Here is a 14,912-nt window from a genome sequence, read left to right as displayed (position 1 = left end):
TTCTAACGTCACCTCGCCTTCCAATACATAAATAAATACATACAAGTATGCCTCCAAAAACCTAAATGTCTTGCTGCCTCTATATATTGTCCTTGGAGCCTTCTCTACAACATATTTTGAGTTATCATCAGTCCTCTATAAGTGGCAATATTTTTTCATCATTTCTTCATTAACTGTGATTTTCCTGAAAGCTGTTCTATGAGTCACATTTAGTCCAAATTCTGTTTGAATTAAAGAAAAATGAATTTGAAGTGAAATTCAGACTGATTTTTGACATGGGTACAGACACAACCATACGTAATACCTCCATACAGGAGTTTCCTGTACATCTTCTTATTTAAAAATAATAATCTCCAAAATGTCGTATTTCATGAGGGAAGAAATTTCTCCTGCAGCAACCTAATTAAAAGAGTACAGATTAACACAAAATAATTTTTTTTGAAACCCTGCAGGACCAAGCTCAATGACTCATTTTCCTGCCCACAATCAACTTATTTATTCCATGGTCACTGAAGTCAAGGATTATTCATTCCTGGTTGGAAATTCCCAGTGAGCTCAGCCACTTAAGGCAATATTCAGAAGGTAAGATGTGGGCCAACCTTGCTGGTCCTATAGGGGAAGCCAATTGTCTCCACCTGCAGAGCCTTTTTTTCTGCAACGGCTCTTCTTAACTCCAGTAAAGCTGACACCTGAGGGTTTTTCCAGGCCCACAGTATGACTGCACATGCAGTGTGGGCTTGACAGAGCCAGGCTCCACAGAGTCGGAACCTAGTGCTCCTGTTAGGTGGCATCTATGTGGTGAGCCAGAATCACCTCCCTTCCCCCTGGATGGGTGTGCAGTTAGCAGCCAGTCACTCCCATTCTTCCGTGTCATCTCCTACAAGTACCCAAGCCATTATTAGAACTTAGGTCTCCTATGATGTAGTCAGGGCTTTAATCCTGTATACCACAGAGTGGGTCACACTCTGGAATGCCAGAACTAGAATTGTTTGATCAGTTTCAATAGTCTGGCTTTAAAGGACTACTGTACATTCATATTAAATAAGTGGAAATACTTGTGATTGGCTAATGTTTAGGTGAGACAACGCTGAAATCACATAGTTCTTAACTCTCTGAGTTTGCTGAATATCCTTCATGTGCCTCATATTTTTAGTCTGTTCCTCATATCATGTTTGGTTTTCTAACAAATTATTAAAGATTGTGGTCACTAAATAAGGACAAACATTCGAGTCTCAGAACTTGTGTTCTTCAAACAATGGATACAAATACAAAAAACTTTTATTCTAGCAACTTTACATAGCAGCAATGTTTAAAATATCTCCCTGATTCTGGGGCTTTGTCACTCATTAATTTTGGCTATGTTCTGATTCTTGTTCTAAGAGGTTGAGAGGAAATACTCTTGTTTACCACAATCAGATGAGGTGTACACTGCAGAGTGGTTATAACTGAGTGGGTGGGGGGATGTCTGTGGTTAACAATAACTTATCTTCTTGTAGTTAGAACAGTTTCAATAATCTGGCTTTAAAGGACTACTGTACACTCATATGAAATAAGTTGGAATACTTGGGCAACTATGTTAGTGAAACAAACCGAGAAGAGTTATTGTGTCCATAATTATTATTTTTACCAAAATCAGATACATGAGGTGTACACAGTCATCCATGAGGCTATGACTGCTGAGTATGGGGGCTGTATGTTGATGACAATGGCTTATCCTGCTTTCATGATCAAGTTAAATAGTCATTAGTGTGGCTTAGCAGCACTAGTGTACGTTTATGTAACACAGGTCGGAATCCTTTACTTTGGCCATTTTTTTATCTCAATCTGATATTTGAGGTGTGCACATTTGAGTGGCTGTAATTGCTGAGTATGGACATTCATGGATTATGATAACAGCATTTTGAATAGTCTTAAATCAGAATGTAAAAGAACATGTGTCCCCAAAAAAAGTGTGCAGAGGGTGGGGAGGGCACATTGCCTGAAAACCGTCCAGGATCTAAGATACTGTTTGGCCATCACTGCATATAGTGGCCTTTCAAATGTGAATGCATGGATAAAAAAGCATGCACAAGCTTTGAGACTCCAATATATGATTTCTCCCATTAAGATTAAGGCATCATCTGAAAGCATAGTACTGATGGTTTAGAATAAAATATGTTTTCAGGAAGATCAATCCAAAATGGAACATTTAAAGTGAATCTAATAGGGGGAGAGAGGGAGGTGAACTGTCAGAAAAGGAAATGAACTGAGACTGTAACCTGGATAATACAGGAAAGCAGCACACTGCATACAGCTTGATGTACACTTAGAAACAGCATATGCACTTGGCTGGAAATTGCTTTCCTCAGATCGTGTCACTGTTGTCTGGATTTTTCCTGAGATGCAGTGACTACAAAGCTGACTGTATTAATGTGTATTGGTCAATTTTTAGAGAATATGTTAGTAGAAAACTTTTGGAGTTGGGCATAACCTCCATACTTATACATTATGAAATTATAAGGTTTTGATGCAAAAAATATGCTGCTTTTGGATTATAGTTTGTTGAAAAGGATGGGCACCTAAATTGCCACGGCATCATGAAAGAATGAATCCACAATACCCACTACCTAAATTAATGCATAAGCTAATGTATTTCTCTGCTAAATGCACTAATAGCAGTTTTTTGCTTCCTAGAACTTCAAGTTAGGTGAAAGCCCCCTCACACTGAAAATTAACGTGATGCTGCAGTAATGAAATAACGATGTAAGACACCACTCCTCTAAAAAAGGAAGTTGTTTTTCCTTACCCATAATGTTTTGCAGTTGTATGTAAATCACTGCTGAACTCCTACCATGACATTATTCTTTGGGTTTGATTATAGAGAAAACTAGAGTAAATAGTGAACGTTGAAACTAAATAATCAAACAGCACACTATACACTGTTTCTTTCAAAATCACTTCCATACCTCTCAGCCTCTTAGAGCAAGAAATCTGGACAAAGCCATAAATAATTGGAGGACAAAGGCTCAAAAATAGGGGCACTTTTTAAATATTGCTCTTAGAAACTTTTCTAAACGGTATGAAGTCTGAAACACAAATGTCTGACATTATTTTCTGACTTCAGTCCTCAATGATTTGCAATTGATTTACCAGAAAAACATAATTTTATGAGAAACAGACCAAAAATATGAGGCAAAAATCTGGACATTCTGCGAAAATCTTGACAGTTGAGAGGTATATTTACAAATTTTACATGATTAATGTAGTGGGAATATAAAGTAATTATAATACAAAGATGCTTCTGAGGAAAAGTGACCAATGTACTTTAAGTTCAGGCATGCATAAAAGGCATGCCCTCAACAAAAAAATAAAAAATATACATATATATATATATATATATATATATATATATATATATATATATATATATATATAAACAGTAAAAAAGCAGGAGGTAGCAGCCACAGCTATGTAGAATAACAGCTTTATTAGTAAAAGAGATGAGCGCATTCGTGGCACCAGCCACTTCATCAGACAATCAAAGAAGAGTAAAACACAGTATTTATACCAAGCTTATCATTGCCATCACTCGCTCACCTCTTTTACTAATAAAGCTGTTATTCTACACAGTCCTGGCTGCTACCTCCTGCTTTGTTTTTTGCTGTTCATTTCATTGTTGTTGGAGGTAACTCTTGCCAGCACCCTTTGGTTTTTACTGCGGATATATATATATATATATATATGTACACACACACACACACACACACACACACACACACACACACACACACACACACACACACACACACACACACACAGATGGACAGATGTGGCTTTTGATGGAAGTATTTCTGAGGGACTGCTATGATTGCCAATGCATTAAAAGTAATTATACAATGATCCCCCCATTAATATTCCGAAATGTGCATGCTGATTGGCCAGCATGCCTGTTGTAAATCCCACAATATACCAATGGAAACAGGTCCGGTTGCCCAGACTTTTTTCCATTGGTATTAAGTGCTAAAAACATTTTTTTTAACAAATAAAAAAAAAAAAAGAAAAGACGGAGCAACAGAGACTTTCTTTTCTCTGTTGCTTCTGTTTCTAAGCATTGATGCACTGGGTATGCATGGGACACAAGTCCCATACACATGCTCAGTACATCAAAACAAGGAAGCAGTGTACCACAACCAGCGGAAGAACAGTAATGCGCAGTTATACAAAGACATTATTGAAGAAAAGTAAGTATTTTTTTTCTTAAATACTGACATTGTGTAATAGCAATAACTGACTCTGTGGTTGTGGTATACTGAAATTTACCCACAGTTGGCTTTATTCAATCACTCGGGCTTCACCCTCGTGATTAAACCACACCAACCATGGGTAAATCTTCAATATACCACACCAACTCGTCGGTTATTGCTTAAATATACAATACATATGCCATATAACAATAATAAATAGACAAAGGGTGCTGTGTCTTCTAATGTTATATCACAACTGCCCAAGCAAATTATATTCATCTTAGTACTAAAGTATTTTTCTAACATCCTTAACAAAATGATGGTTATAAGCAATTCAAGGGTATTACATGTTTGTATTTGGTTTGCAATATGAAATGCAAGAGACCCAACAGACAAATTGTTGCTTGTATGGGCAAAGATAACAGTGGAGGTAGTAATGTAAAAGCCTAATGTACAGACATGGAATCAGTGCATGTTATTGTTATCATTAAGCCTGTCAGGGCTAGTGCCCCTCAGTTGTTTAGCAGTAACTAGATGCAATATGGAAAGACGGTATATCAGGAAAAATGAAAATAATACAAAGAAGGCAAACAGAGTGAGGGAAAAGGTAGGAATCAGAGCAAGTGCATGTTTATATGATGGCTGATAATCTGGTTTGTGACTGAAGTCGTTAAGGACTAGTACCTTGTTATACATATTTACCATTATTCATATGAGTAGCCAGCTAAATGTCTGAAGTTATTTAAAGATATATATCTTCTAGCACATAATGGTAGCTGGTTCCCTATCTGGTAAAGTGGATTTAAATACCCCCTTGCACTATAGTGTTGTGGTATTTTTAGCAAGGACTGTCATTCTCATGTAACTAGCTGGGTTGTATAACTTAAGATGATAACTTTATTAACATTTTTACAATAATAAGATCTTGATATCAAGAAAGGTACTTCATTATCTTCCCACAAGAACACAGCAAAAGATGTCAAAAAGCAACAATACTGGAAGAGACAGAGGTTAAGTGACTCACCATCTTTAATAACTGACCTGGAGATCAAGCAGAAAAGAAGAAACCCTTCTACAAAGCTCTGGCAAGGATGGGGCAAAAGGGACAGCTGCCCCAGGTGTAAGTTGTTAAGGGGCATGATGAGGAGGGTACAAAAGGTGCCAAATATTCTCTCCAAACAGTGTGTGCAATCATTTACATAGCTGCATTTGCAGTCATTGCTTCTAAAATGGTATTCACTCAGTACTGTAACTGCTGTAAGTATAAGGGGGCACTGAATAAACCTTACCTCTCAACCTGTTATAGCAAGAAATCTGGGCAAAGCCATAAATATTTGGGAGACACAGGCCCAAAAATAGGGACAGTTTTTAAATATTGCTCTTACAAACTTAGAAAGTAGATAGAACATGTTTTGTATTAGCATAGAGTTTCTGAAGGGTATGAAATCTGAAACTGAAATATCTGTCATTATTTTCCAACTTCAGTTCTCAATGGTCTGCCAATAATTTGCCAGAAAACCAGAATTTTATGAGAAGCAGACCAAAAATATGAGGCAAAAATCTGGACAGTCTGTAAAAATCTGAACAGTTGAGCGGTGTGGTATAAACATTGCCAGCTATCAAATTGTCCTTGACTTACAAAGCTAATTAGCTAGGCTGCTGGCACTTCTTCACCATTTATTTATAAAACCATTTCTTGTCATACTTCCAAACAGTAATATAACCTTCAATCTGACACTAACAGAATTCTCCTAAATAATACAAATAGCATGTTAATAAACACAAAAAAGAAGATAAAGTGCCGTGCAAAACCAGAAACACAATCCTTCAGCACTACGAATGTCACCGAGTAAGCACAAGCAGGCAAATCTTCCCAAAACAGTTTTATTGCAGCAATAAAAGCTCTCCAAAGTGCATTAACGATAGCAGCATCCACAATACATTTTCGTCACTTACTTCATCAGATAATATGACAAAACACCAACAGTCTTATATACCCTCACCTAATTCAAACCAACCAATAAAAAACATTGCATATGTTAAAATACTATGTTCTAAAATTTTATCTAAATAAATATACCATAACATTGTTTAATATATATATATATATATATATATATATATATATATATATATATATCATAAATAACCTATAACAATCTATCTATACTATAAAGGTGAAATAAATTCATAAAACATAATCATACACTGTTATAAATACATAAATAAAATAACATATCTTTATTACTTTAAAATAGCTCCCTCTAGAGGTAATATTGATAATTAATCTAAAAGTCTAAATGAACTAATAATAAAATACTATTATTGTTGTATAATATAAATAAAATCATATACATGATTTTTTTGTATGTTTATATGCTGTTGCTACAGCCTAGCTGCCCTTAATTTAAGAACTGGGGCTAGGGAAACTGCATAATTTAAACCAGGGGATCTACTGGCCTCTTAAGTAAATTTGCCAGTATAATTCCCTGTACTTAACCTTGGATTCCCACATACCACCCCTCACATCTTTAGGAATTTCTTCAAGTATAAAAAACTTATAGTTCACCCTGTCACATTGTATGCTGTGTTTATATAAAGCGTTATTAATATTCTGTGTACGTATAGCAGATAGGATGTTACCTTTCACTCAAAACAATGGTCTTTTAAAATGGTAACATCTGGTAAATCACTGGTATCAAGCTTAGACCGATGAGGTATCATCTGTCATGTCATATTTAAGTTGTTTCCTTACAGCAAGAAGCATAACAAAAATTAGAAGGGCAGTCCACTGGTTTTGTCTAAAACCTTAAGCAACCTTTGTTATAAAAGAAGTGCTCAGACGAGGTCATCAATTCTCTTCTTAATCTTCTATATTATCTAAGACTTTCTTGTATAAGCTTCCACACAGATTGTCAGTGTGCTATTTTCTGACATAAAGAATCAGCAAATACACCACCACTGGGATCAGTGATCAGTGTTAACCTTTTGTGGTTAACAGGTCATAAATCTAGAGGAAAAAAAATTGTGAACTGTGACTTTCACTCTGAGGGAGTTGTCTTCCAAAATTTAGTTAAGAAGCTTAAAAAGATATGCATATTCTTCTGGTCCATAACCACTGAGAGGGAGGGATTAACAGGTTGTGCGGACTGATTGTAATCCTTTCATTCAGTCAGTGGCTGTGTGTTAGGATGTATAATAAGGAGTTAATACAGCTCTTTACTACAGTTTACAAAACATGTTTGACAGTGTAACAAACAGCTCTTTGCTTAGGCTACTTAAGCTGCTCTTTTTTATCAGCCATTGGAGGACTTTTTTGGCCCAAAACCCTGAAAGACTCTTTTAGAGGGAAGGGCACCACCTTGAGACTTTGCCTTTGGTACCAAATGACCTAACTACAGCTTTGCCCTTCCTAAAGGTGAATGGTTAATAAAATATGGTAACATTCACTGCAGACTTTATGAATCTGAAAACATAAGTATAAGAGGTTAAATTATGTTGATGATAAGCCCTACAGGACTAGCAGCTAAGAGATTTAAAAGTATAATTTCACTGACTCCCAGCAAGTAGTACCTCTGTTGTTTTCTAGAAGTAAACACTCATACTACAGTTTTAATTAGAGGTGGGCAAGCCATGGCTGTTTTGAGCTTGGCTTGTGCATCGTGATGCAGCAAGTTAAAGAGCCAAGAAAGAGTCAAATCACAAGTTTTTTTTTTGAGTAACTGCTGACTGTTGATTTAGACCAGACCTGCAGTTTGTGAGTGCTTTCTGTTAGATCAGGTCTGCATATCTAAGCATTGATGTTAGCTGGAATATCAGACAAGGTGGTGCCACATGCCATATTGCTGAAAAGAAAGAAAATGTAAACATTTTTCATGGAAAGGACTATTGTAAGACATTGTAGTTGGGCAATTATCTTATAAAAAGATTTGCAGTTAATTTTTAGGATGAGGGTGCATTACTTCCTTTACCCCAGAGTGCTTGCATGTTTCCACAGAGAGGGTGAAGCCTGTTTCAGTGCAGAAAGAGAGATCAGTAGCGCTTGGAAAACACTAGCAATGCTAGGACTGGATCAGCAAAATTCTTTGGTGTTTCCTTGTTTTTATTGAGGTTTACCCCTGTCTCTCAATTGTCTCTGATTTTAGCTCAATGCTCTGAATCTCCGAGAAGTGCTTGGTGTATGTTTGAGATGAGTATATGTATTTAAGAGCAACAAGTTGAAATTACTGTATTACTGTAGTAGTTGTTTCTTTTTTCTTTCACTCTCCACACCATCAAGCATCAGGCATGTGCAGAGAACTGGGCTGCCTTTTTGGATAAAGGGTATGGCGGCATCTTGTACATGAAAACACAAAGCCATCATATAATTACTACTGGCAAATAACAGTGTTATGACTTGTTGGGGGTAGTATATTTATTTACCAGTCACAAGCTAAAATAGCAAAACGTTGCTGTAGTTCTTACATTTTTATTCTTTTCTCAGTGAGACATTCATGCACAGAAAGGTGCTATCATTTTGGGGGCCATATAATAAATGAGAACAAAGGGCAGTTATGCTTGATATGGTTTGTTGCAGGGCAATATCCATCAAAGATAGAAAAGTTTGCCATTATTAGTATTATTATTATATTTTGTAGCAACTTCACAGTCAGACGGGGTGCCCCTTCTCAGAAGGGGCACAATCCACTTGGACAGTATGTATATTTTGTACCCAAACAGATTGTTAAGAATACTGATTTTTGTTTTACTGTGGCTTGCCTTAAGGGAACTGAAATATGGATACATAAAGCTAACAAAATCCTGCATTTCAGAAGGCTTTAGTTGTTCCATTTAGACAGTGTATCTAGTTTGTTCCTTGAGGTTGTTTGACTATTTCTTGCAAAGTGTACTTGAACTGCTGTGCACTAAATCATCATTAGACCAGAAGGGGAAAATTAATTTTTTTTCACAAGCTAGGGTAACATGTCTGTTCCTCCATAAAGAGTGGGGTACTTCTATGGTATTTGTTTTTTATAGATTTTTCCCATTTTTCTTGTCAGCAGACCTGTAGCTTGGGCACAGTGAAGGAGATGGCTGAGTGTAAGCTGTTACAAAATGTCGTTATTTGAATGAATATTGGCAATGTTGATGTCTACTTGGTGTAACTGTAGTATTTTTTTTTTGGTTGTTATTGTTACTTCAATAATATCCTCTGGACTTCCAGTTGTAGTTATTGTCTTCTCTGGCTTAGCTTTTTTTGTGCTTTAAGAGCCAAGCCTGACCCTTGAATTGGCTCTGGCTCGGCTCTTATTCAAAAATCCCAGGCTTGCCGACCATTAGATTTAAATAAATGGCATTCAAGTCTAGTAGAATGGGATTATCATTGCATTATTTATACGTACATGCATTCATAAAGACAGTTGAATTAGAAAATTACACCCTTTCTCTGTAGCCTTTTTGGGCTGCTATAAATCAATGCATGTGTGATTAGTTGCACTGTGATAAAGAAACTGAAAGCTAGAGGTATATATGTTTTTACAAAGGCAAAAATATTCAATTACTTTTTTTTTTTATTCATAGGAAATTAACTGTTACTGCAATCAAACCAGAAAACATCATTTGTACAGAATTTTAATCTGCTGGCATGAAGGACAAATGCATACTCGCATCCCGACAACAGTTTTGAATATGTTTCTGTTGTGTATTCTGATTTTTTTTATTATTGTTATTATTATACTACATTGAGTATTGTATGTATATAAATCTGAGATATCCATTAAATTGTAGTTCTTTAAGTCAAGTAGGACTGTCTCTCATACCAATAATTCAGGTTAAGCATTGTAATGAGGTATTATACCCATAGTAGGGAAAGCTATGTGTAGCTGCTGAGTAAGCTTCTGTTCTTAAAACTGCCCACAATTACACAGGGGCACAATTTTCTCGAGCAGTTATAGAAAACATATCAGATGTGTACACTCATTCCAGAAGGACAAGACAGTGCTCTTTACCTGTCTAATTGCAGAATACAACCTGTTAAAGCAGCAGTTTCATAGCCTAAAAGAAACTTGACACTATTTCTTTCACTGAAATAATTAAGCACTTAAAAATCACTTAGTATCTGGAAATGTTTGAGCACAAATCTCCATTCTACAATGTCCTATTATACGTTGTTAGCCAGAGGTCTGTATATACATGTCAAGATTTATGGATACATTGCTCACTTCCCATAATCTTGCTAAATCTTGCGAAAAATAACCTGTCTCTACTAATGCAATATTCTGTCAAAATACCATGTCTGTTGTTTTTAAGAATACGAAACAATATGTTGCTTCTGTGAATATGTCATTATTATTTAAACTTAGTTTATTGTTTGTAAAACATATTTCCAGTATTCTTTGGTAAACATATCTATAGTAGAATGCTTTGTCCTTAATGGCAGTCCCAGTAATGCTACAATATTAATGAAGTGAAAGGACGCCAGTGTTTCGTTTCCTTGCCCTAAAAGCCAAAGTGTGACACCTTTATAACTGTAGTTTGTACTCAAACAATAAAGAATATGGAAGTGTTAAATACTGCCCATAGCCAAAAGGCACCTCATCATTACATATATTTCCAACCAACTAGTGATTAAGCAGAATTTGACATTAGCATGCCAGTCAGCATCCATCTTCTCTAAATGGCCATCCAATATTTAACTATTATACCTCAATATTTCACATTAGTGTCACCGAGGGATTACAGGGGAATGTCAAGGAGTCTTCTCCACTGTCCACAATATGCCAAATATCCCACCATCAGAAATCCTCAGTTAACAGTGTATACAGTATGGGAATATGAGGGCACAGAATATAGACTCAGCCACGAGAACAAAGCAGCTCACCATCATGGATGACATTAATGCCACTTTCTAAGAATCCGCCAGCTGATAGGTACTCTTTAGGGGCCTTTCCTCATATCTTAAAGATTTGCAGCTACCAGCCTGACAGCTTAGTGAGTCACTACCTAAGTGTGTATATGTGTGTATACCTTGTATTTTATAATCTTATTCTGTCAAAAAACAGCAACTTACATTCAAAATTTATACTTGTTCCCCTCAAAGATTGAAATGCACTAGTATTTTGTTGCCTGTAATCTTCATTCCTCCTTCCCTCTCTGGAAAACAGGCACATATATTAGCTGACAATAGTGCTATTCTGTGAGTGACCACTAGGGGGCAGGTGACATTATAGACGCTTATCATCCCAGTTCTACAATTTTCTATTTTAACGGCACTGATGTCATCAGCGTATCTTATTGACTAATTTCAGTTCCAGCTTGTGCAAATTCATATTCTGTGCGCTGTGTTTATGAATCTCAATACTTCAAGAATGTGTACTGAATACATCTTATGAACTGTGTTTATGAACAGCAGAGACAGTTGTTATTCAAGTTCTCTGTGTTTTAAATTGTAATCTTTTGGTTTCATAGTAAGTTTGTGTTAGTCAAGAAGAACCGGTAATCATGTCTATGACATCTGTAGATCGCAACATTCCCAGCCACTATGTAGCTAGCATTCCTAGACATTGTTCTTATTTTTTCATTTGTTTATCTAAAAACATGTTATCGCTGAAAGCTACCAATTAAAGGTACTGCAGCTTCCTACATTTTCTGGAGATGGCAAGCTTCCAAAACAAGATGCAGTAGACTCTTGGATTAACATATACAGTTGTAATATTGACCCATCTGCCATAAGTGTGAAGCACAAGCATTTTAATGACTCAAAACTATTTATCAGCAGAATACTTAAATAATGAACAGAAGAAATTATTTTCTGGATCATGTATACTTGCATTTTTTAGCATTTCATTAAATTGTATACCAAAGGTCTAACGTCATATTAAAGGATATCGTACTATTTTATGCCTGAAATATATCAGGTCTCATTTGTGATTTCATTTGGATATTTGTGAACAGTTAACAGTATTATTTTTAAAAATCCTCCTTTTTCTCTGTAGCTAGACTAAATAATTTTGCACAAGTAGACTGTTTTGTAAAAAAAGATGCAATGCACTACAAGATGTTGAAAACCAAAAGATAATGTGATACTTCCACCTTGTGGTAGGCAGAGGTGGTGTCATAACAGCAAAAAAGCATTACTACAAAAATATATAAATAAAAACTACAGACACTGTCACATAAGCACAGAGAGACAATAGTTCAGTATATGGAATGAGGGAGAGAGTAATATTAAAAAAAAGACCACAAATTCTGGCCACTTTCAACCATTTATGTTGTTACTGGAGTCCAGGCATACCATCAGTTCTCAAATCTATATTGTGTCTATTCTGTTCTTTTCTGCCTTGGTTCATTCTCGTCCTAGGCCCTTTTTACCAGTTCATAGTCAGCCAGCAAGAACTCTCCCTTTTTGTTGTTCATCTTTTACCCTCACTTCTGTAATCATTAAAGAGAGAAGTCAGAAAGTAATGATACACGTGTCAGTTTCAGACTTTATAACTCTCACAAGATCATTAACAATAATTATGGGAAAAAAGTTAGATGCTATCAACTGTCTTAACTTTCTAAGACCAATATAAGTCAAAAGTACACTTACCATTTCAACACCACACATGCAGATATACTAAGCACTAAGTCAGCCATGCACCCTGAGCATCAGACCCAAAGCTTACATATCCCTGAATACAAGAGATAGAAAACGGGGATATGACACAGTTATAATCACTTGCACAGTTTGTTGTGGGGAGGGGGGCAGGAAGCCTAGGCTGACACAAAAGGTCAGTGGGTATGTGTGAGTAAGAAAGAAGCAGGCAGACATTCGGATAAAGTAACAAATGGCCAGTGAGACAAAATGAGTTTTAAGCTTCACTGCTGAACCATGTAACTGTTGTGTATGTGTCTTTATGAGGTCTGCAGGTGAATTTGGTGTGTGAGTGTCTGCATGAACACAGCCAAGCTCTGTGCTAGCTCTAAATCTTGGTGTGTCGGACAGGTATGAGCCGTGCATGGTAGAGGTGGCAGTTCATCATTGTCATATCTGGCCATCAAAATTGGCTCTGCTAGGAGTTGCACTGGCAAGTCAACTCCCATGGTCAGATGCACTGCTGCTGCTGCTACCTGAATGTGACTGATGTCTGCTGGATAAGCTCCCCTCACAAGGACGCCCAGGGTCTGCCACATATGTGTGTAGACAGCTTAACCACTGGCAAATCAGTGGAAGTACTGCCACTATGGGAGCATGATAGGGCGTGGCCACATTGGCTAATAGCAGATGATGTGAATGACCTACACCCATGAAGATGCCATCCCCCTCCCAGCAGATGTTCCATCACAGACACCACCTGTTCTAATGTGTCATTCATCTGATCCACTGAATCAGAAACACATTGGAGGGAGTCATGCATGTGCCTGTGCCACATCTACAACCAAAAGCATTTCTCTGGAGGACCTATGGTAATGTGTTTGTGCCTCCATGATGGCCCTAGACATATGCTGAATGGCATGGGAATAGACACCTGGATCAGATGGAAGATGGATGGCACGCTTCTTCCAAGTACCCCTAACAACCTTCCTGCATGGAAACTCGCCCACACTTTCAATAAAGCAGCAGTCAACAGGCAATGAAGCCACAGTAACCACACTTCCCAATTTATGATTAGATTTACTAAGTATGCCCCATTCTGCCCCCTTCTGTCCATGCTATAAGGTAATTACTGCCTCCAGACACTCCAAAGCCAGCTACTCTAATGCTCTTACAAGGGTACCCAATTATACTGAATGAAATTAATATTAGTACAAATGGTAGTGTTTTGATCAATGCAGTAAGGCTTTCAGGAGTGGCCACAGGATCACCAAATAAATTTAAGTACTCTCAAAGGTTAAAATATTCTCTAAAGGACCAGCCACAATGAAAAGTCTAAATATATTTAATAATAAATAATATAAGAACATGAAAATACTAAATAACTATTTACAATAAAGACCAGATTTTGATTCACAGGAAATATTAAAATAACACAGATGAACAGATTCACACAGATACAGAAAAACAGTACTTAACTAATCTCACTATATTATCCTAACTGATCTAAAGAATTACTATTCCCTAGTTTACTTACTGGAGCAAGGCAAGATTAAGTGGGTGAGAGATCCTACTTTGTCAGGTTACAAAAGCAGACTATAATGAGACTTCAGTCTCATCTAGTATTAAACATCATTTTGTCCTGGATTACAGAATGACACCAAATGCATCTGGTTGTCTGACTTCTGGTACTCATGATAACCACACTGCTAGAAACTGCCAGGATTTAGAACACATGTGTCAATAATATACATACACAGAGTTTTGCTCAGATCTGTTGCAGCTTCTGGAAGCCATAAAACAATTTCAAACTTCTACCCATCCAAAGTAGCAATTAGTTCACTGCAAAAGACAATACAGAAAGATTCCTAGTGATTGTTTTCACAAAACTTTTGTCTCTGGCTGCAATCAGAGCTGTAAGAGACAATCTTTATGGCCTAAATTAAGTAATTTAATTTCTTATTATTTTTTAAAGTTAGCTGGGGCTGAGCTTAACCTCTTCTCTTCCAGCATCTGGTGTTAAACCATATACATTTAATCAGTTGCTCTACAGTCAGGACCCAGTGTTGGTACATTTTTTAGCACAAGCAACTTTACAATATACATTTAATCAGTTGCTCTACAGTCAAGACCCA

General features: G+C 36.7%; 1 protein-coding gene across 10 annotated transcripts in view; it reads left to right on the top strand.

The window, feature by feature from the left end:
- Nucleotides 1-12,112, top strand: part of LOC122790166 (serine-rich adhesin for platelets-like) — a 475,884-nt gene extending 463,772 nt beyond the window's left edge. For all 10 annotated transcript variants that reach the window (XM_044057773.1, XM_044057769.1, XM_044057768.1 and 7 more), the window contains one exon: nucleotides 9,783-12,112. The gene's annotated coding sequence lies outside the window, so the exon portion shown is untranslated. The remainder of the gene's footprint in view (nucleotides 1-9,782) is intronic.
- The last annotated feature ends 2,800 nt before the right edge of the window (nucleotides 12,113-14,912 follow it).

The sequence above is a fragment of the Protopterus annectens genome, chromosome 15.part0, assembly GCF_019279795.1.
Source record: "Protopterus annectens isolate FY-2018-M chromosome 15.part0, PAN1.0, whole genome shotgun sequence".
Classification (NCBI taxonomy): Eukaryota; Metazoa; Chordata; order Ceratodontiformes; family Protopteridae; genus Protopterus; species Protopterus annectens.
The sequence above is the reverse complement of the archived record's forward strand: the minus strand, read 5'-3'. Positions and strand labels throughout refer to the sequence as shown.